Source organism: Peromyscus eremicus, chromosome 2, assembly GCF_949786415.1.
Source record: "Peromyscus eremicus chromosome 2, PerEre_H2_v1, whole genome shotgun sequence".
NCBI classification, from domain to species: domain Eukaryota; kingdom Metazoa; phylum Chordata; class Mammalia; order Rodentia; family Cricetidae; genus Peromyscus; species Peromyscus eremicus.
In genome coordinates, this window is record NC_081417.1 from 46,928,363 (window position 1) to 46,951,878 (window position 23,516).

At 39.0% G+C, this 23,516-nt stretch overlaps 1 protein-coding gene across 1 annotated transcript in view; it reads right to left on the reverse strand.

The window, feature by feature from the left end:
• Positions 1–23,516, reverse strand: part of Klhl32 (kelch like family member 32) — a 182,929-nt gene that overhangs the window by 143,800 nt on the left and 15,613 nt on the right. The window lies entirely within an intron of this gene.

Consider the following 23,516-nt stretch of genomic DNA (forward strand, 5'->3'; position numbering starts at 1 on the left):
CATTACCTATAGTGGCATACCTTGTACAGCCTTGATGCAGGGGAAGGGGCTTGGACCTGCCTTAACTGAATGTACCAGGCTTTGCTGATTTCCCATGAGATCCCCTACCCTGTTGGAGGAAGGAATCCATGGGATGGGGGAAAGGCTGGGAGGCGGGAGGAGGGATGAGAGGGGGATCTGTGGTTGGTATGTAAAATGAATAAAAAATTCTTAATAAAAAAATAAAATAAAATACACATATTGTTCCAGCCACAAATAAACAACATCCATGTTCAGGGAGAAAAAAAAAACATCATGGTACTGACACAAAATGCAGACATGTTGATCAATTGAATTGAAGACTCTATAAAGAGGCCAGAATTACACACTAGAAAAAACAAAACAGCATCTTCAGCAAATGGTGCTGGTCAAACTGGATGGCTGCATGTAGAAGAATGAAAATAAACTTATACTCACCAGCCTGGACAAAACTCAACTCCAAATGGATCAAAGACTTCAGCATAAAATCAGATACACTGAACCTGATTGTCTGATTTAGGGTTTCTATTGTTGTGATGAAACACCATGACTAAAGAAACTTGAGAAGGAAAGGTCTTATTTGGCTTACATTTTCACATCATAGTTCACTATCAAAGGAAGTCAGGACAGAAACTCAAACAGGTCAGAGACCTGGAGGCAGGAGCTGATGCAGAAGGCCTGAAGAGGTGCTGCTGACTGGCTTGTTTCTCATGGCTTGCTCATTCTGCTTTCTTACAGAACCCAGGACCACCAGCCCAGGATGTACCACCCACAATGGGCTCCCTGCCCCCATCGAACACTAACTAAGAAAACGCCCCACAGCTTGCTTACAGCCAAATCTCATAGAGGCATTTTCTCAATTGAGGCTGTCTCCTCTTGGATGACTCAAGCTTGTGTCAAGTTGAAATAAAACTAGCCAGTATACTGATAGAAGAGCAAGTGAGAAATAGCCTTGAAGTCGCCGCCCCAGGAAAAATACTTTTTGACCAGAACACAAGCACTAAAATAAATAATTAATAAATGGGATATCACGAAAGTGAGAAGCTTCTGTATGGCGAAGGACAAACCAGCAACCTACAGACTGAGAAACGATTTTTACTGAATTTTATAGGAATTTATAATGAACTGATTTCTCAAAATTTATACACAAGTATATTTGGTATTTGCACATATATCATTCCATATTGAGTGAGATAAAGTTTTTCAATAATTAGAAGATGGTTGGCAATATGGCTTAGCAGGTAAAGGCTCCTGCTGCCAAGCCTGACAACCTGTGTTCAATTCTCAGCACCTACGTGGTGGAAGGAGGGAACTGCATTCTACAAGTTGTCCCCTGACCTCCACACACGTATTGTGTCATGTAGCCCCGCCTCCACACACACACTGAAGAAATGAATAAAATACTGTAAACCAAACTTTAGGAATTACTAAGAATAAATAACTTCTCCAAGTTACAGTGTTACCTCATTTAAACACTAAATGGGAACTACAAACAAGAGAAATTTAGTGAATAGCTCAAGGCAAGAAAGCTGGTAAGCAGTAGAATCAAGCCTTAAACACACACACTTTACCATTACTCTTCACTTTGGTTTCTCTCTCTCAAGAATAGACTGATTATCTGTGAAAGTCACGGGCCTTTGCATCCAAAGAGAAACAGAGGCATCTAACTGTTTAGATGTACAGACGTCCTCTCCTTTGCTCCTTCCATCCATAGCTGATACCCCAAAGGTAAATACTCACTACTTGCTTGGTCACTGAATTATTGCTGCCTATGACTGAATCTCACAGGAAGCTGATTTCCCCAGACAGTGGCAGAACCAGAGAACATGCTCTGGGTGAATTATGAACACAATAAGAATGATTTGGCAGAAAAATCTCTCATCACTTTAAATTCAAATATTTCTAAATGAGAAGAATACTGATAATTCAATTTTTCAGGAATCCAGGCATGGGAGCCCAGAATTCAATCAACATCAGATGGGCTAATTAAATGCAATTGATTCAACAAGCAGCTGGATCATCCCACAGTGTGGACAATTCATTCTGAGTGAGTTTTTACAAAGATGATATACAGAATCGCAGCACATCTACAGATCCCAGTAACTATTCATCAGGTTCACATAATCCCCCCAGCTTTTCCTTCATTTATAAGACATCTGTGTTCTGTCAATACTCAATTTTAAAGTGTTACAATTTCATCAGCTTCATTATCCTTTGAACATATTATTAAGATCAAGCTGACATTATGTATACACATGAGATCAACAAACATAAGTGAAATTTTTATTGTAATTAAAACTTACCATGAAAGTTATAATTTTGAAAGCATTAAAAAGATACAGAAGCAAAAATAAAAAACAATGAAATCATCTTTCCACATACATTCAAAGCAAATACACATAAAGGACTTAGCACAATAGTTAGCGTAGTGTCAATGATGACAAATGTTAGCTGGTATGATTACTTCATAAATATTTTTCTAGCTTCATACTACTTACATTGTGTGTAAATGAATCAGTTCAAATAAAGGAATAACACATACAGACCAGAGCCATAAGTATGACAATGAAAATAATACTCATCATGTTCAACTGCAGACAATTTCTATGACACTGATTCAAATAATTCAAAAGGGGAATACAAGGATGTTTTTCGGTTTTCTATCTAAAAGGGAAGTGATGCCTGGACACCACCACTATTAACTGATACCTACACCTTGAATGCGCAAAGAATCCTTAATGAATGTCCTCAGTTTAAGGAAATTATGAAGTTATTATCTTTAAAAATAAACCCATACCACATATGGGCATCACGGTTCCTTCCAAAAGCACATCTGAAATCAGTCTTCCCACAGCATTCCCACTGCATGGTGTATGCACAGAGGCACATCTGAAATCATCTTCCCACACCATTCCCACTGCATGATGGATCCACTGCAGCAGATGTAAAGCTGCTAATTGTCAGCCAGGCAATTAGTGCTTATCTGATGCTCATCAAGTGTGAAACTTGGTAACAGGCTGGCTAAATAATGTCACATGATTGCTTAATTTGGCTTTGCTGAATGTCAAGGCATAATTAATGGTGCTCCCTCCCACCCCATGGCTAAATTGAAAAGCTAAGCCTTGAGGACTCTTCTTCATAGATACACTGACTAACCATCAAATACAAGTTGCAGAATGCCAACTTTGGATCATAAACAACAGTCGATCATGACTTAGGTGAGAAAATGAGCACATTCTGGGTTTTTATTTGTTTGTTTTGTTTTTAACTTTTACAGATCCTTAGAATTATATGTATGTAGGATTTATTTGACACACCTGCCTTAAGAAAAGTCAACAGCAGCCAGGTGGTGGTGGTGCAGGCCTTTAATCCCAGCACTTGGGAGACAGAGGCAGGTGGATCTGAGTTCAAGGCCAGCCTGGTCTACAGAGTGAGTTCCAACACTGTAGCTGGAGTTTTCTCTCCAGGTCCCACCAAGCCCCGGCAGTCCAACAGCCCACTTATAAAATAAACACACAGATGCTTATATTATTTACAAACTGTATGGCTGTAGCAGGCTTCTTGCTAACTGTTCTTATATCTTAAATTAACCCATTTCTATAAATCTATACCTTGCCATGTGGCTCATGCCTTACCGGCATCTTTACATGCTACTTGTTATGGCGGCGGCTGGCAGTGTCTCCTCTCACCTTCCTGTTACCTCAATTCTCCTCTCTGTTAGTCCCGCCTATACTTCCTGCCTGGCCACTGGCCAATCAGTGTTTTATTTATTGACCAATCAGAGCAATTTGACATACAGACCATCCCACAGCACAACACAGTCAGGGCTATGCAGAGAAACCCTGTCTCTCAAAAAACCAAAAGAAAAATGAGAAAGAGTCAACAGCGGCATTTTAATTCTCTTTTCTAAACCAGGATCTGCTGTTTACAGAGACCCAAACTGGAAAAAAAGCCACACATCATCACACCAGATCTTCAAAAAAAGAGCCAAGGGCACTAGAGTTTCAACTCAACAGGGGCTAGTTTGGTCTGTCCCTAACCACCTACTGGATTCAGATAACAAATTGGCCAACTGAGCCCAATGAATCAGAATATATCTGCTGGGTTATGAGTTTTGGAAACTTTTTAGCAGCACACAGCCATTAAGAAATCTAAGAAGTTCTACATGGGACAAGGATACAGTCATCATTTTCCTGGGATTTAGTCTTCTGCCTCAGCAAAGCCACATTTTCACATGGAGAAATAAAATGGATACTGTCCTCATGTCTCTGAGGCTGTCTGCTCCCCATCTTCACACCAACACTAGCTAGCATAGAGAGATCTATATGAATAAATACCAAGAATGAGTTCGTGTTGATGAAAACTTCTTTGACTTACAAAAGCAGAAACAAACAAGTAGACTAGAACTGACCACCATTATATTTACAGTTATATCCTTTGATCCAAGGATAAATCAATGCTGGGTAAATATGAAGGATATAAATTCAAAGCTCAAATAATGGCATATGAAGAAGCCATTTGTAAACCAACTACTTTATAAGTCAAATAAATGCAGACATACATATATATAATTTATATGTATAATTTTAAAGAGAAGTACACTATATAAGTGGATAATGCAAATCTCCGAAGCCACAGGTTATTAAATGAAAATCCAAGTGCCATATGGGGGACACCTCCCTGTGTGCTAATCAGGAAGATCCTAGCAGTCTCCAAACAACATAGGCTATTGCCATTGCTTTTTGTTGCCTACCACAAGAACTAGACATTGAACCCATTGCTGAAGACACCACACACTTCAACTGTAGGACATAGAAATCAAGCTGGAACTGAGCTGGAAGCTTCCTCTCTGCTAGCTAAATTTCACAGGACCAGAAGGTCCAAGGCAGGCTGCTGGAACAAAGTAATTAAAGGTCTTACCCACCGATAGACCTGTTGTGTTACATCAGTGTTGTTTTTTTAGTTATACAAACAATATATGAATATGGTTTTCTAAAATAGTTTTAGATAAAAATTAAAGTCCTACTTTCTGAAAAGGCAGTATTTGAACAAACCTCTTCAACACAGCAAAAGAACATGTCATGGAGAAGAAGATAATTCCCAGAGAGGGTGACTGTGCATGGGTCCCAGGTGGAGTGTGCCAGGTCAGGATGGCAGGTGACGAGATGACAGAAAGTGGGGGCAGCAGGAGGGATCAGCTTTTAATCTGCAGCAGAGTCACAGCATCATAATGTGTTAAGAAGTGGAAACTGGAGTTGTATTTCCAACAGGCTCACTGAGGCTGCGGTACAGGAACAGCCTCTGTGGGTCTGGATGAAATAAGAAGACAATGTGATGGAGTACTTCAATACTCCATCCAGGAGCTGATGGTAGATCAGCGTAGATCAGGGTGACAGTAGCAAAAGTGGTTGAGACTTGTGCATATTTTAATGGTAGAGCTGTGAGACTTGCTAGCAGTCAAGGATGGCACAGGCATTTGGGGCCTGTATCGGTTATAAAGCTATAATTAACTTAGTGGAGAAAACTGCACAGTAAGTAGTTTTGTGAGCTGCATTGAGACTTTAATATTGAATACACTAGGTTTTTGCTACTTCCTAAACATTTAATGAGAGGTAACGAGCAGTCTGTTAGATGTACAAGTTTTAGGTTTTGGGAAAGAGCTTGTATTAGGCACTGTCTTAGCTAAGGTTTCTATTGCTGTGAAGAGATACTATGACCATGGCAACTCACATAAAAGAAAAACATTTAATTGGGGTGGCTTACATTTTCAGAGGTTTAGTCCATTATCATCATGGTACAGAGTGTGGCGGCATGCAGGCAGACATGGTGCTGGAGAAGGAGCTGCTACATGCTGATATATAATCAACAGGAAGTAGACTTTTTCACTGGGTGTGGCTTGAGCATATATGAGATCTCAAAGCTTGCCTCTAGACTGACAAACTTCCTCCAACAAGACCACACCTACTCCAACAAGGCCATACCTCCTAATAGGGCCACTCCCTTGCCACCACTGGCAAGGTTCTTTAGAGTTACCCAGTGCACCAAGCTAGATGTCTCAGCAGCCTCCATCCTGTGTTGAAGGGCTGGAGTTCTCCAGGCACTACACCAGGACTGTCCTGTACTGTCAGGAGGAGCTTGACAGAAAAAATTAGATCCCTGTATGCATGCTTGTGTGAGTCAATTCCTTTTAGTCAACATCTTTTCTACTACAAATGCATATTGTATGTATACATTCTATGTATATATACATACTAGAAATGAAGGGAAGGGGAGGAGAGGCTATGGGGAGAGGAATCATGAGACACTGAGATCCCCATGGAGGCAATGGTATATGTGTAAACAGAAGTGCAAGGACTGCATCTGACCCAATCCTGTTTTGAGAAGCTGGAAGAAATCAGGCAAAACTAACAGGCAGTAAGTAGGAAGAAAACCTGGAGAAGGTCAGATGCCAAAGTCAAATAAATTTAAAAAATAATAAGTAAATATTAAGGGATAAAGATGCTGAGTAATGGAAAGCCAAGTGTTGACTACTGCATTTGACTATATTTTACTATAATTTGTGTGAATATATTAGTAAGCAAGATATAGCTCTTATTTCCTTTGCTACTATATTGGTTAGGGTTTCTGTTGCTATGAAGAATCACCATGACCACAGAAATCCTTATAAAGAAAACATTTCATTGGAGTGACTCACTTACAGTTTCAGAGGTTCAGTCTATTATCATCATGACAGGGAGCATGGTGGTTACAGGCAGATGTGGTGCTGGCAGATGAGAGTGCTACATCTTACAGTCAACAGAAAATTGACTGGCTTACTGGGCAGTATCTTGAGCATAGAAAACCTCAAAGCCTGTCCCCACAGTGACACACTTCCTCCAACAAGGTCATACCCACTCCAACAAAGCCACACCACCTAATAGTGCCACTCCCTATAAGATTATGGGGACCAATTACATTCAAACTACCACAGCTACCTTTGTTGTTGTTTTTAGTTATACGAGTAATATATGAATATGATCTTCTCAAGCATACTGCACAGAATATCCATAAAGACATGTCCTGGGTTCTTCTCCTTTGAAAGTAACTACTGTAAGATGGCCTGCTAATTTGCTACCAAAACTCCATACATATCAGCATTTCATAACAGGATGCATTTCAATCTTTGCTCTGATAATCTATTCAGCACAGCAGGACACAGGTGAACAGGGGTTGAAAATTTGGGCTTGGGAGCCCAGGATACCAAGGTTTGCATCTAAGCTAGATCCCTCATTTTTTGACTTTGGCCGGACATGGTGGCTTATTATTAATTCAGTGAGTTACACCAGATGCAACTGGCTTGATTCCCATGGAGTACCATTTTCTTCCTTTGCCTTAGTAGATTATAAGCATTCGGCTTTGGAAATACTGGAAAATGAATGCAAATTCTGAGTGAAGGCATTTGTTGAACTTATTTCAAAAGATTAAATAAATTTTTATTGAATGTTTAAGTTGTTTTCTAAATATTCCTTTATCCATCCATAGAATCAAAAGGCCTCAATTACTGGATCTTTCCTTGCTAGAATTGATGAGGGTGTATGTATATATTTGTTGAGGGAGGGGACTCAGGGACTTTACTATTAATAATAAAAATATTCAGAATTGGTGCAAATTTTTATCATTTTCTATGTACTGCTACTGTATCAGTAGATTTTAAAATAACAGAGAAGATACTGCCAAGTCCCTTTATAAAGAAACAGTCCTATGTTGGCCAACTACTTCTGAGCATGTGGCCTGCTCTGGAGTATGGTTTATATACCCAATGCCTACTGAATAAAACTTATTTTTCCCTCTCCCAGTATCAGTCAATTGTAAATAGCTTTTGGGTTAGAATTTATTTTACTTTATTTTTCAAAGAGAGAGAAATAACATGTAGTTGAAGGAGAGCTGGGAGGAGTTTAGTGAGGACATATAAATAATATATATACAATATTTATATAATGCAATATATGTAAATAAAATATGTTGTATGAAAAATTTTCAAATGAATAGAAACAAAACAAGCAAAGAAAAAACCAAAGAAACTAGATTAAAAAACAGACAAACAAACAAACTGAGTTGAGCTCCCTTCCTAAGACCATGTGAAAAGTTAATACTGAAGACGCTAAAAAAAAAAAAAAAAAAAAAAAAAAAAAAAAAAAAAAAAAAAAAAAAAAACCTCAGCTAACACTAGGTGCTCATGTCTCCTGATAGCAAAGTACAGACAGATACTAGAATCTTAGCCCTCTGCAACAAGCAACTTTACAAACTCTCTCCTTATAAAGACTAGGAGAGTTATTCCCCATGGGAAGTTTCCAGTTTATTTTAGGAGCATTACTACAGCTCACTTATTCCCGGGTTAGGGGAAGCAAGTGTTCTTTTCTCACAAAATGACATGCCACGGGATTTCTGCTATTTATGGCTATAAAGGCTCCTGACAAGCATCTTTTGGGAACACAGCAGCCTCCAGATTCATGAGGTGTTAGGATTTGAATGTGCAGTGGAACTCAGAGGCGGGCCTTTGGAATGGGATGGATCATGACAACTCCAGGTTTATACATGCATTAATCCACTGATATATTCATATCTAAATGGATTGCAGCCAGGTGATGGAAACCGGGAGGTGATGCCTTATGTAGGGAAGTAGGTCACTGGGAGGATATACAGTGTCTCCAGGCCCTTCCTCTCTCTCTTTGCTTCCTGGTTGCCAGGGGATAAGCAAGGTTTTTTACTCTGTAATCCCAAGCTCATGATGCTGTGCTCACATCAGGCCCCAAACACTGGAGCCAGCTGACCATGGGTAGAAACCTGAAACTGGAGAGCCAAAGCACCTTTACTCCTTGAAACTGACCTGCTTTAGGTATTTTGTCACCATGATGAACAGCTGATGAACATGCACACAAAGCTGAAATCTTAGAAAAAGGGGACATAACAGAATTGAAAGAACAGGTAGGCCATCCACCCTCAGAACCTTCCCACTCCCTCGGTTCCTACAGGCACAATCCTCCAGTGTCCCTTCACCCCTGCCCCTGTTGCTGGGTCCCCACCCTCTGATCAAATGCCATACCAAATCAGAACAGTAGGCAGACTCAGGTGGAGACTCACTGTTCAACCAAAGGCCATGCCAGCCACCAGAAGTCCAGGTAGACTGCTGGCCCTTGAACCTCCTCCATTCTCTTGGCAACCCTCTCCCCTAACACTATCCCCAGTCCCCCTTCTCCTCATTGCTGGGTCCCAGCCCCCAACTCAGGGGGAGACTCCCTGCTGGACCAGAGGCTGGGCCACCAGAACTCCTGGTAGGCTGCCCTCCCAAGGACCTCTCCACTCTCTCAGTGTTCCTACCCGGTGACATTCTCCCCAATCCTTCCTCTCCTCCTTAGCACTATGTCCCAACCCCTAACTCAGGTAGAGACCCTTTGCTTCAAAAGAGGCCAGCCTACTACCAAAAGTCCAGTCCCCAACTGGGGCAAAAAAGCCCTGCTCAAACACAGGTCACACAGATCAGAAGACCAGAGAGGAAACAGAAACCAAGGAACAAAACACCCATCCATCAAAGACAAACTCAGAAATTGGCACCTAGACCTGTATTCATCCCAAACCCAGATGCCTAGATGCCAGTGCAAGAATATGATCAACAATAGCCAGGGCAATATGTCATCACCAGATACCAACTATCCTCCTACAGCCAGCCATGAATATTACAACACAGCTGAAACACAAGATGAAGACCTTAAAGCCAATTTTATGAAGATGATAGAAGTCCTTAAAGAGAAATTGGATAAATCCCTTAAAGAAAGCAAACAAAAAACTGGAAGAAATAAACGCATTTTTTAAAGAAAGCCAAGAAAACCAAGAAAAAACAAGTAAACAGTTAAAGGAAATTGAGAAAACTGTTCAAGACCTGAAAATAGAAATAGAAACAATAAAGAAAACACAAATTGAGGGAATTTTGGAAATGAAAAATCTAGGTAAATGAACAGGAATTACAGAGACAAGCTTCACCAACAGAATACAAGAAATGGAAGAAAGAATCTTAGGAGTTGAAGATACGATAGAAGAAATAGAAACATAAAAGAAAATGTTAAATCTAAAAACCCAGACATAAAACATAGAGAAAATCTGGGAAATTTGAAAATATCAAAATTAAGAATAAAAGGAATAGAAGAAGAAGAATCCCAACTCAAAGGCCCAGAAAATATTTTCAACAAAATCACAGAAGAAAAGTCTCCTAATCTAAAGAAGTTACCTATAAAGGTACAAGAAGCTTACAGAATGCCAAATAGATTGGGCCAGAAAGGAAAAGCCCATTTACCACATAATATTCAAAACACTAAACACACAGAACAAAGAAAGAATATTAAAAGCTGCAGGGGAAAAAGAGCAAGTAACATATGAAGGCAGACCTATTAGAATTACACCTAATACAGATTCTAAAAGCCAGAAGGGCCTGGACAGAAGTCCTGCAGACTCTAAGAGACCACAGATGCCAGACAGACTACTCCACCCAGCAAAATTTCCAGTCACCATAGATGAGGAAATTAGATATTCCACAGTAAAGTCAAATTTACATAATATCAATCCACAAATCCAGCCCAACGGAAGGAAATAAAAGACTTTAACCAAAGGAAAATAACTACACCCATGAAAACACAGTAAATAAATATTCCCATACTAGCAAGACCAAAAGAAGGAACATACACACACACACACACACACACACACACACACACACACAGCACCACTACCAATAACAAAATAACAGGAATTAACAATCATTGATCATTAAATGCCCCAATTAAAAAACATAGACTAACAGAATGGATGCAAAACAGGATCTGTCCTTCTGCTGCACATAAGAAACAACCCTCAACATCAAAGGTAGACATTACCTCAGAGTAAAGGGTTGTGAAAGATCTTCCAAGCTAATGGACCTAAGAATCATGCTGGCGTAGCCATTCTCATATCTAACAAATACACTATAAACCAAAGTTAATCAATAGAGACAGGGAAGGACACTTCATACTCATCAAAGGAAAAATCCACCAAGATGACATTATGCCCCAAACACAAAAGCACCCATGTTTGTAAAAGAAGAATAATTAGACCTTAAATCACATATTGACCCTCACACGTTGATAGTGGGAGATTTAAATACCCCCATTTCACTAATGGACAGGTCATCTTAAAAAAAAAAACACACAAAACCACCAAACAAACAAACAAAAACATAAACAGAGAAATACCAGAGCTAACAAACATTATAAACCAAATGGACCTAACAGATATCTACAGAACATTTCATCCTAACATGAAAGAATATACTTTCTTCTCAGCACCTAACAGAAATTACTCCAATCTTGACCACATACTCGGTTAAAAAACAAGTCTCAAAAGATACATGAAAAATAGAATAAGCTCCCACATTCTATTACACCACCACAGATTAAAACCTACAAACTCATGGAAAGTGAATAACTCTTTAATGAATGACCACTGGGCCAAGACAGAAATAACTATAGAAAGTAAAGACTTCTAGAATTCAATGAAAATTAATGCACAACATACTCAAACTTATGAGACACAATGAAAATGTTGCTAAGAGGAAATTTCATACCACCAAGTACCTACATAAAAAAAATTGAAGAGATTTTATACCAGCAAATTAACAACACACCTGAAAGCTCTAAAACAAAAAGAAGTAAGCACACTCAAGAAGAGTAGATGGCAAGAAATAATCATACTCAATAAAATAGAAACAAAGAGAACAATACAAAGAATCAATGAAACATCGAATTGGCTCTTTGAGAAAATCAACAAGAGAGACAAACATTTATCCAACCTATGCAAAAGACAGAGAGAGAATATACAAATTAACAAAATCAGAAATGAAAAGGGATACATAACAACAGATACAAAGGAAATCCAAAAAAAAATCATTAGGTCATACTTTAAAAACCTATACTCTACAAAATTAGACATCTAAAAGAAATGGACACTTTTCTCAATAGATACTCCTAAGGAAGTTAAATCAAGAAAATATAAACAATTTATATAGACCTATCTATAACCCCTAAGGAAATAGAAGCAGTCATTAAAGGTCTCCCACCCACCCCCAAAAAAAACAAAAACAAAGCAAAAATAAAACAAAAAGAAAAACAGGGCCAGACACTTTTAGCACAGAATTCAACCAGACTTTCAAGGAGAAGTTAATGCCACTAACTCCTCAAATTATTCCACAAAATAAAAACAGAAGAAACATTGCCACATTCATTTTATTAGGCCACAGTCACCCAAATATCCAAACTCACAAAGATTTAACAAAGAAAGATAATTATAGTCCAATTTCTCTTATGAACTTAGATGGAAAAATACTCAGTAAAATACTTACAAACATAATCCCAGAACACATCAAAAAGATCATCTACCATAATCAAGAGGCCTTCAATCCAGGGATGCAGGATGGTTCAGCATACAAAAATCTATCAGTATAATCCACTATATAAATAAACTGAAAGAAAGAAAACCACATGATCATCTCTTTAGATACTGAAAAAGCCTTTGATAAAAATCAGCAACCCTTCATAATAAAAGTCTTGGAGAGATCAGGGATACAAGGGACATACCTAAACATACGAAGGCAATTTACAGCAAGCCTATATCCAACATTGAATTAAATGGAGAGAAACTCAAAGCAATTCCACTAAAATCAGGATATCTATCACCCTGTACAAAACTCAAGATCAAGTGGATCAAAGACCTCAATGTAAAAACCAGATACACTGAACCCAAAGAGAAAGTGGAGGAACACTCTTGAATGCACTGACACAGGAGACAACTTCCTGAACAAAACACCTATATGGCCGGCACTGTGATCAACAATTAATAAATGGGACCTCACGAAACTGAAAAGCTTCTGAAAGGCAAAGGACACTGTCAAAAGGAAAAATGGAAGCCTACAGAATGGGAAAAGCTTTTCACTAACTCCACATCCAACAGATTGTGGGATGACTCATTCCTAACAGGCCTAAGGACCAGCTGGCCCAAACCAGTAATAAGATACGTTCTGAGGGTCAATCTGGGTTTGCCTAATGGCCTTAGTAACAGCAGCTGAGAAATGATCTGGAGATGACCTAGGCCAATGAGAGACAGCCATGTCACCCCAGCAGATGCATATTCATCAGACCTTCACCCAGGGTTGGGGGTTTCTAAGGCTTGCCTCTTCCTGAATAAACTGAACTTGTTAGCAGCTTTCCTCAGCTGGTATCCCACAGCTCTGACATCTGTAACATCTTGGGGGTCTCTAAGACAATCCAGGCTTCAACTTCATAGCTTCATGCAAGACCTCTTTAGGCCTCCAATCAGGGACACACCTGACATATGCCTGGCCTCAGTGGCTTTCTTAGTTGTGGAGAAAGTTTCCAAAACCTGTTCCTTCTACCCTTTACTCTAAAGCCAGAACCATGTGGCCAAAGCTGCCAAGGTGTGCTGCTGGCTGGGGCTGGAACTGGCTCCCTCATTCTGCTACATCTTCACCAGCTTTCTATCCTTCACTGCCTGAGCTTGGCTGTCCTGAAACTGGATCTATAGACTAAGCAGGCCTCAAACTCAGTGATCCACTAATCTCTGTCTTCCCAGTGCTGAGATTAAAGGTGTGTACCACCAGACTTGGCTCTTAGCTTTCCTTTAATTCCTTTTACAAGTTGGAAATTTACCTGGGTGGGATCTTGCCCAGAGGTAACATTCCCTTTATTCCATGTCTTAATCTAAACAGATAAGCATCTCCTTGAACACAGGATTTAGCTCCATTCTACTTCCTGGTCCTCCTTTTCGCCTCAAATTGTTCTACATCTTGTATCTTTTCTTGTTCAGCTTGCTCCTTTTCATCATAAATCTTCATTAGAGTTAGCATTAATAACCACACAATAGAGTCTATTCTAGGCTGTTTTGAGATTTCTTCTGCCAACAGAATTAATCCAAAACTCTTCACTTTAACCTCAGGCAGACTCTTCAGACAAGGGCAAAAAGCAGCTACTTTCTTCACCAAAATAACATGAGAACAATCTCTAGGCCTTATATTAATATTTTGCTCCTCTACATAATCTTGATCCCCACAGATTATCAAATCACCTTCAGCACCACTATTCCTCATACTCCTACTATTATGACCCATTAAGCAGCACTTAAAGCATTCCACTGCTTTCCTAACCCAAACTCCCAAAGTACATATTATGCCAAACAAAAACATGGCCAGGTTTTCACAATAATAACCCAGACCCTGGTACCAAATTCTATCTTAACTAGGGTTTCTATTGCTGTGAAAAGACACCATGACCATGGCATCTCTAAAAAAGAAAAACATTTAATTGGCATGGCTCATTTACAGTTTCAGACAGTCAGTCCATTATCATCATGGTGGGGGGCGTGGCTGCACACAGTCAGACATGGTGCTGAAGTAGTAGCTGAGAGTCCTACATCTTGCAGGCAACAGGAAGTAGACTGAGTGTCACACTGAGTGAAGCTTAAGCAAAAGAGATCTCAAAGCCGGCCCTCACAATGACACACTTCCTCTAACAAGGTCATACCTACTCCAACAAAGTCATACCTCCTAATAGTGTCATTCCTTATGGGGTCAATTACATTCAAACTACCAACCCGTGCAGTGGAAACTGCGCCCACTCAGAGAGTCTCTGAACAAAGAAAAAGTGCCAAAAAGCCCAGTTCCTCATTCTTGGCGGTTATTGCAGCTTCCTACCCGGATGTTGCCAGCCGCCCATGTCTTCACCTAAAGTGCTCAGCTGTTGATCATACTTGGGCACAATCCCAGCTTCTGGTGGACACATTATCACCCCTCACCTATAACCTATAAAGTCTCCTTGCTTTCGTTTCTGGACACAGCTTCTCCTGCCTCCATCTCTGGGACTGGAGAACCTGCCCAGGAGTTGCCTTTCTCACTTGCTCAAATAAACCTATTGTTATACTTTTTCATTTTGGCTTGATCTGGCTTCCTGCATAGGCAAAGAAACCTATTATTGGGGGCAGGGGCAGAAAACCTATTAGATATGTTTCATTCTTAACAAGCAAACCATTCACTCAATGTATAAAAAAACTAGAGCCTTCACTGGAAGTTTACATTCTATGAAAACAACAAACCAATTATTAAAAAGCCATTACTAAGGTCCAAAGCTTACATTACAGTTCAATGTAAGTTCTTGGTAGTGTACATTTATCCTCTGAGGTCCATCTGTTTACTACTATCATCCTCAGGTTCTTGATAATCATTCTTTTTTTCCCATTGTCCAACAGTTTTCCTTTTCCAAATGTCATATGTTTGGGATTGTACAGAACACAGTCTTCAGCCTGGCTTCTTTCACTTAATATGAACTCAAGTGTCATCTATGACTTCACAGCTTCATAACTCATTCTTTTTTTTTTTTTAATCACCGACTAACATTCCACAGTATGGATGGAACACAGGTTCCTTATTTGTCTAATGAAGGATATCTTGGTAGTTCTGTGTTTAGACAGTTATGTAAAATGCTAGAGAATATCTTCAAATGAGGGGAATGAAAAGAAAAAAAACAATGTGGGTTTTCAATGATAACACTGTCAGGAATTATCAGAAGGGAAACATTTCTTGAAAATCTCATTTGATATCTACAAAATGACAAAAATATTTTCAATAGAAATTTTAGTACTACCATATGCTATCTAACAATGAATTTCAAAACTGTTTCTAAAAATGGAATGCCCATGTCAAAATACACATTCCCTTAGGACCTCACTCAGAGCTTCATCTGCTCCCTACAAACCATTTGATGGGAAATCATGACCAGTTTACCAAACAATGCATAGTTTATAATATAAGAATACTATCTAGATGAATTTGTGAACAATACATGAAGTGAACTTTCAGAGAAATGAAAGAATAAACACAGAATAAGCACATAAGCATTAAAATACTGCTGTAGCAGCACATGCTCCATAAACACAAGATTCAGGAGTGCTTGTTTGGCCTCCAGCAAAATAATGAATCATAGAGCAGGCTACTGAAGAAATGACTATGTAAAACACTGAGTGTTTAAGATTTAATTTCAGTGACATTTATGTACACTTAAATAGTTACAGACTAATGCTTTGCTATTTAAAACAACAGGAGATACTTACATATTCACAAAGTAGTCAAAACAGGACTGGGTTCGTTTACTATTGTCTTTCTTATTTTGTTTTTTTCTAAAAGGAAGATCCAAGAAGTAAGTTATACTCAGTTAAAATGTACCTTTTCAAACCTGTCCTAATCAGAACGTGGGATACTTCTGCAGCACAAATGAGCAGCTAGATATTACACCACCAACTCCAGATACTGCTCAGAATGCAGCCATAAGAAAGCTGTGGTGTGGTTGACTGAATGAAGAGCAAAAACAGATGACTGACTGATCTTTAATGTTCATGTAGCATCTGACAGTTTATAAGTCCATTTGTTTTTACTAATTTTATTTTTAAACTAAAGGGTAATGTACTACAAGTGCATTGAAAATTCACAGAATTGATGGAGTTAGAGGAACAGACCAGGGATAAGGACAGAAGGCATCCACCTTGGGGGCTGTATGCAAAATAACTGCCTATGGCTATATTCTCTTTTATCCTTAGTATAGTAAATACTATCTGTCTGCACATTATTTGTGATGACTGAATAGCAAGCAGTACGGATTCTATAATGACCATTCCCCACTTCTGTGAGTGGTACTATTAGCAAGTCTTCAATGGACCCTGTCTTAGGAGGTAAAACAAATGAATATATGAAATAGACTGTATGTCTAAATGCATATCACACATAATTGTTTATATAAATCTATTTGCACATATAGATTTATGATATAAATACATATATCTGAGTGGAAGGAAGTTCTTAGGAGGATATTGGTGAGTGCCAACAGGCTCAACACAGCTAGGAACTGTTTCGATCAGCTTGTAACAGGGAAAATGAAGATGTAGGACCTATGATGTCTTTGGCACTGCAGTGGGTTCTGGGGATGCAAACATTACAGTAGAGAATATAACCTTGGCTCCACCCCTAGCAGAAGACTTAAAGAAACATCTTTATACAAAAAGCCTTCCTCTGTTGCTCTTCCAATGGCACAGCTTCCTTTAAAAATGATTATGGTCACTCTTTTCCCAGTTTCCACCATAGCTCAGGCCTGCAGACAGCATGAACTTTCCTTATTCCTACTATTCAGATACTTCAGGCCTTCCATCTTACTCTAAAGTTTATCCTCCCCTTCCCCACCCATAAGTAAGGACCTGTTGAGTCCACCTCCTCCTAACCACGCTTTTAGAGTGATTTTTACCTCTCTAGTCATATGCACCTCCCCAAGTTCAGACAACCATCATCCCACCCACTTTTTAAGCTCCTAGTAGGCATTACTGACATTTGAACACCTCTTTCTTTATTTCTGAATGAAGAGGATATTAGTACCCATTGATACAGACAACATATCAATGAAATACATTGATCTACACAAATCTTTGAGAATACATGTGTGGAGCACAGCAAATGCTCACCCATGGCAGTCAAATTTATTATTGCTGTAACTGACTGGGAATACCTGAAGGAACATGAGATAAAACAAATGCAAATCCAAGCCCCTGAAACCCTGGTATTGATTATATTATATTGCAGTTATCTGTCCACCTGTCTGTGTCTTCCAACAGACTATGAATTCACTGTCTAGAAAATAACAGGCTTATGACAAATGTTTAATGAATTGAAATATTCTAATCATGCATTTTATTCTCATTTAGTAATCATTTGTGCCATTTACTCCAATAATGAGTGGGGAATATGATTACAAAAACATGTGGAACAAAGACCCTTTTTCCAGTGTCATAGGTTTTTGCTCTTCTCTCAAACCTGAAAATTATACAGTATATTCAGACTCAAATGGAAAAAAAGATGTTCAAATATTTAACTTTCTAAAATATCCTATTTGAATCATTTAACCAACACATACATGGAGTTATGTTAGGAAATCAAGACATCAGCCTTCTTGGCCAGAAAGTGTAGGTGTTTGTGAATATGAATATTTAAGATATAGATATTAAGATATGAATATTAAGATAAAAATAGCAAATTTAAACAGTATCCAGAACCCACGGATGTTCCATAACCCACAGAGTGGCCTGTTACCCAGGATTGCCCACACAGGATCTCATGACCTGACCTGTGAGGTCTCTAAGTCAGAGGGACTTCTGAGGGAGGTGATTAACAGCTGCCTTATGCTTACCCATTCCATACATCATGCATACATGCATGCATCTATACGTATGTCACACACACACACATACACACTCATACACACATGCACACACACTCATCAGGATCACAAGGCCTCTGAATGACTTCTCTCGTTATCTCTGATTCCATATTTCCCAACTCAGACATATTCAACAATGCCTCTATGGACTTCACTACACTGGCTGGTCACAGTTCTTCTCCAAGATGCTCCTGATCAAGTGTATATAATCTTCAATTCCTTGAAGGAAACAAGCTAAATTTTAAAATTCTTTTGAAGAATAGGAGACTTTATGAATTTAGTAACATGGCAGAGGAGAGTAAAAGAGCTTCAGCTTCAGGAGAGACATCAGCCATGTTAGTTGTTATAAACCTTGGAAGAGGAGTAAACCGAGAGGAAAGGGGTTACAGGTCCAATGCTGAGAAGTGCAAAGCCGTGAGGTGAAACAGAATATGCTTGGAGAACAGTGCTATGACAGCACTGAATGAACAGATGGGAGAAGCGAGGGGCTGCGGATGGTACAGAGAGTGTGTGAAGGCTGACCCTAGCACCTGAGTGGGGAATGCACAAAGGTTTGGAAAGCAATAGCCAGAGAAGGAGAAAAGTCAGATGGTTACTGAGGTTTTCTACACAATGAGGAAGGGGGTTTCAGACTCAGAAAATGCAAAGATGGAAAAGAATGAAACCAAGCTATTCTGACCCATCAAAAGGTGAGTGAGCCTGCAAGCACCTGAGCTCTATATCCCCCAAAAGAGCCAACCCTTCTTCCCATGAACACCCATGAGCATGGCCAGGCACCACTAGCCAATCCAAGAAGCAAAATAGCTAATGTTTATTGAAACTGTGCTGAGAATGAGATTCTACATGCTGTGTTTTCTCCATGTCGCTGAATCTCTGCACCAAGCCATTCTGAGGCCTGTGCTTGAGGTCATCAGCTGACTGATGAAAAACACAGACCCACAGAAGGAAAATGATCTGCCCATGTTTATTCACAGCACAGTGGGTGAAGAGGAGGAACCCAGCAACTATTAAATGAGGTAGAACCTTCTATTTGCTAAGCACTGTGGAAAACAACTGTAGAGTCCGTGCTGCAGACAGAACTCAGACCGTCTCCTCAGCTCATCCATTTCATCTTCCCATTGCTGCTTTGCCCTCTTCTAGAAGAATTCCTGCTGTAATTTAGTTAGATATTTGACAAATGCCATGTGGTGCCTACACCACTGGAATGAAACCTAATTTTTAAGTTTTTTTTTAAGTCATTCTTTCTTGACTCAATAATGTTTTTATACTTCCTTTTAAAATGTTAATGATGATAGGAAGTCAAAGCACTTTGTGCTCAACTGGACATTCGTTATTCATGTTTCAAGCAAGAAAATCTGTTGTTCCCTCTCAGGCTCATATCAAGGAACCGTTCACACCAAAGTGTGTGCCTGCTGACTCCGATAGTCTCATATTTTCTGAGTCAGAAAAAGACGTATTTTAGTTTCAGAATCGTGTACTAGATACAAGAGTAGAGCATAACGTCTAGTTTATTTCAAAGTATTTACTTAACTTCATAGAATTCTATCAGAAGGAAAAATGCATGAATAAAACATGTTTAGTATATATACATTTAGTATTTAAGAGCTTAAGAATTGAATTATACATGCATTTCTATGAAAATTGGGGAACATTTCTTCATTCATTTAATAAACTATTTACTGAACACTTAAAAAGGATGAGACAACATTATATTGCTGTAAGAGAAAGAGAAGTTAACAAGAACAGCAAGCCACTGTATCTAGCTATTCCAATGTACAACATAAGATACAAGAGCAAACAAACAATTCTAATTTAGGGTAAGTAGTTGTGCAAGGCAGTTCTTTATGAGTCCCTAAAGTTCTGTATATACTCTGAATGAAACAATGTTCTAGTTTGTTCTCTATTGCTGTGAAAAAACAAACAACAAAACAAAACAACAACAACAAATGTGACCAAACCCAACTTGGAAGAAGGAAGTTTAGTTTATAGTCCATCACTGAGAGAAGCCAGGGCAGGAACTGAGGGCAGGAACTGAAGCACAGGTATGAAGGAACACTGCATACTGACTTGCTTCCCATGGCTTGCTCAACCTGCTTTCATATTCCACCCAGGACCATCTGCCCAAGGGTGGCACAACCATCAATAGACTGAACCTTTCCACATCTACTATTAATCAAGAAAATGTCCTATAGACATGCCTACAGGCAATCTGACAATGGCATTTTCTCAATTGAGGTTTCACTTCCCAAATGAGTCTAACTTTTGTCAAGTTGACAAAAAATTGACCAAGACAAAGAATGACCATTCTTCATCTAAATCTCCTGCCGGGGTGCTTTGATAGCAAACAGCCTTGGAAGTATCACAGTCTGGAGCAAAAAGGTTTGCCTACAAACCTGGAGGAAAGAATTTCTCTTCTAGTGGGGTGGGAGGTAGTCAGGGGATTCTTTGTCTCAGCCTGCCCTGTACTAGGATTACAGGGGCTGTTACCCACCGGGCTTTTACACCGGTGTTGTGGATCCAAACTCTGATCTTCATGTCTTCCTGATTATGCTGGAAGCACTTTACCCATGGAGCCATCTCTGCAGCCTGCCCTCAACAACTCTACATCACTGTTAGCTGGCAACTGAGTGTAACTGATACTATATCTTATATGGGAAAAACAGGATTATTAGAAATATCTAAACCAATCATCAGCTGGCCTGAAGACCTCTGTTGGTTTCTGTATGTATTTAAAGATTTTTGAAAAGGATTTTTTTTATATTACTTCTTTTATTTTTTTGAGATTATAATTACAACATGTTTTCATTTCCTTTTCTTCCCTTTAAACCCTCCCACATACTCTCCTTGCTCTCTTTCAAATTCATGGCCTCTTTTAAATTAATTGTTGTTATATACATACATTTATATATATATATATATATATATATATATTCATAATACAACCTGCTCAGTCTATAAAATGTTACTAGTATCTATGTTTTCAGAGTTGACCATTTCGTACTTAGATAACCAATTGATATGCTCATCCCTGGGGAAGACTACTTCTGTAAAATGATTTTTTTTTAACATCATAGTTACTGCTATGAGCCATATTCTCTCTTATACTGATTCTCTTGGCCAATGGGAGATCAGTATACACTAATTTTGACTTTGTCATTGTGATGATTTGAATAAGAATGACCCCCACAGGCTCATGTAAGTGAATGCTTAGTCAACAGGGAGTGACACTATTTGAGAAGAACAGGAAGTGTGGCCTTGTTGAAGGAAGGGTGCCACTGGAGTGTGATTTGAGGTTACAAAAGCCTGCGTCAGGCCCAGTGTCCCTCTCTCTCTCTGCCTATGGAGCAGAATGTAGCTCTCAGCTACTGCTCTAGCACAACATGCCTGCCACACCTGTCACCATGCTTATGATAATGGACTGAACCATTGAAACTGTAAGCAAGTCTTCAATTAAATGCTTCCTTTCATGAGAATTACCATGGTCTTGTTGTCTCTTCACAGAAATGGAACAGTGACTAAGACAGTCGTTAATCAACAAGTAACTCCTAAAAGAAAACAAGAAAAACTGAAAAAAGGGTCTGGAGAGGCGGTTCAGCTGCCCTTGCAGAGGAACCAAGCTTGCAAGCTCCCACATGGCAGCTGAGCTCCAGGTCCAGGGAGTCCAGCCCCCTTTTCTGGCCTTCCAGGCATACATGCCATAAACTTTACAGGCAATACACTAATACACATAAAATAAAAATTATTATTTTTAAATTAACTTAAATAATGTATAGTCAGAAGTTAATCTCATCTTCAGCTAACAATTGTTCAGATTTTGTTTTTCTTACTCATATAAGAAGTTAAAGAGAATATTGGTTAAGAATCAGACATGGATAAAATTAGGAGACTCAGGAAGATAGAAATGCCACCCCTGCAAGGCTGTTGTGATCTCTGGGGGTTAAACTGGGGACAGTAGGAATGTAGGCACCCTAAGAGGGTGGTTAGTGTGGGGAAGCACTAGTTATAGTAGCAAAGCAAAAAACAGTAAAATCTGCAGAACAGTACAGGGTCCAGAGTCCATTCTTGAGGAGAAAAAAGAAAACAAAAATACAACACACCAAAACCTGTGGGGTACAATGTAAACAGCTCTAAGGGAGAAGTTTGTATCTATAAGTGCTTTCATTAAAAGATTGGAAAACTATCAGTAAATTACTTAATGATATACCACAGGATATAAGAATAGGCTAAACTCCAAATCAGTAAACAAAAGAAGCAATAAAGATGAATGTAGAAATTAATGAAATGGAAAAAAAGAAGCTATACAAAGAATTGATGATGGGTTTGAAGAGATGGGTCAGTGACTAAGAGCATATGAATAATCTGCTTGCAGAGAACTCTGGTTCCCAGCACTCCTAGCAGGCAGTTCACAACCACCTGCAACTCAAGCTCTAGAGATCTGATACCTTTTTCTTACCTCTGCCAACACCCACAGGTACATGGGCTCACACACACACACACACACACACACACACACACACACACACAAATAAATCTTATTTTAAAAGTATCAACAAAACAGAATTGACTCTTCAAATATACAAACAATTGACAAATCCTTAGCCAAACTAACACATAACTAATTAATAAAATTAGAGACGGCAGGGAAGGCATCACCAAATACAGTGAAATTTAAAAGATTATTAAGTCATACTTTGAAAAGTTATATTTTAAAAAGTTATAAAATCTAGAGGAAATGAAAAAATCTCTAGACACATACAACCTACCAAAATTAGGCCAAGAGGATATTAATAACTTAAGATATGTAACAAACAGTAAAATTACCCTAGTTACTCTTCTATTTCTGTGATAAACTCATGACCAAAACTAACTTGGGGGATGAAAGGAATTATTAGGCTTACAAGATATAGACCATCACTGAGGGATGCAAAGGCAGGACCATGAGCAGGAACTACAGAGGAACACTCACTATGGCCTGCTCAACTTGCTTATACATCCCACGGATTGACACTACTCACAATGGAGTGAGCCATCCCACAGCAATCGTTAATCAAGAAAATGCCCTCACAGGTGTGTACAGGCCACTCTGATAGAAATAATTTCTCAGTGGAGGTTTCCCTTCCCCAGGTGACTCTAGTTTGTGTTAAGTTGACAAAATAATAACCAGCACAAAGA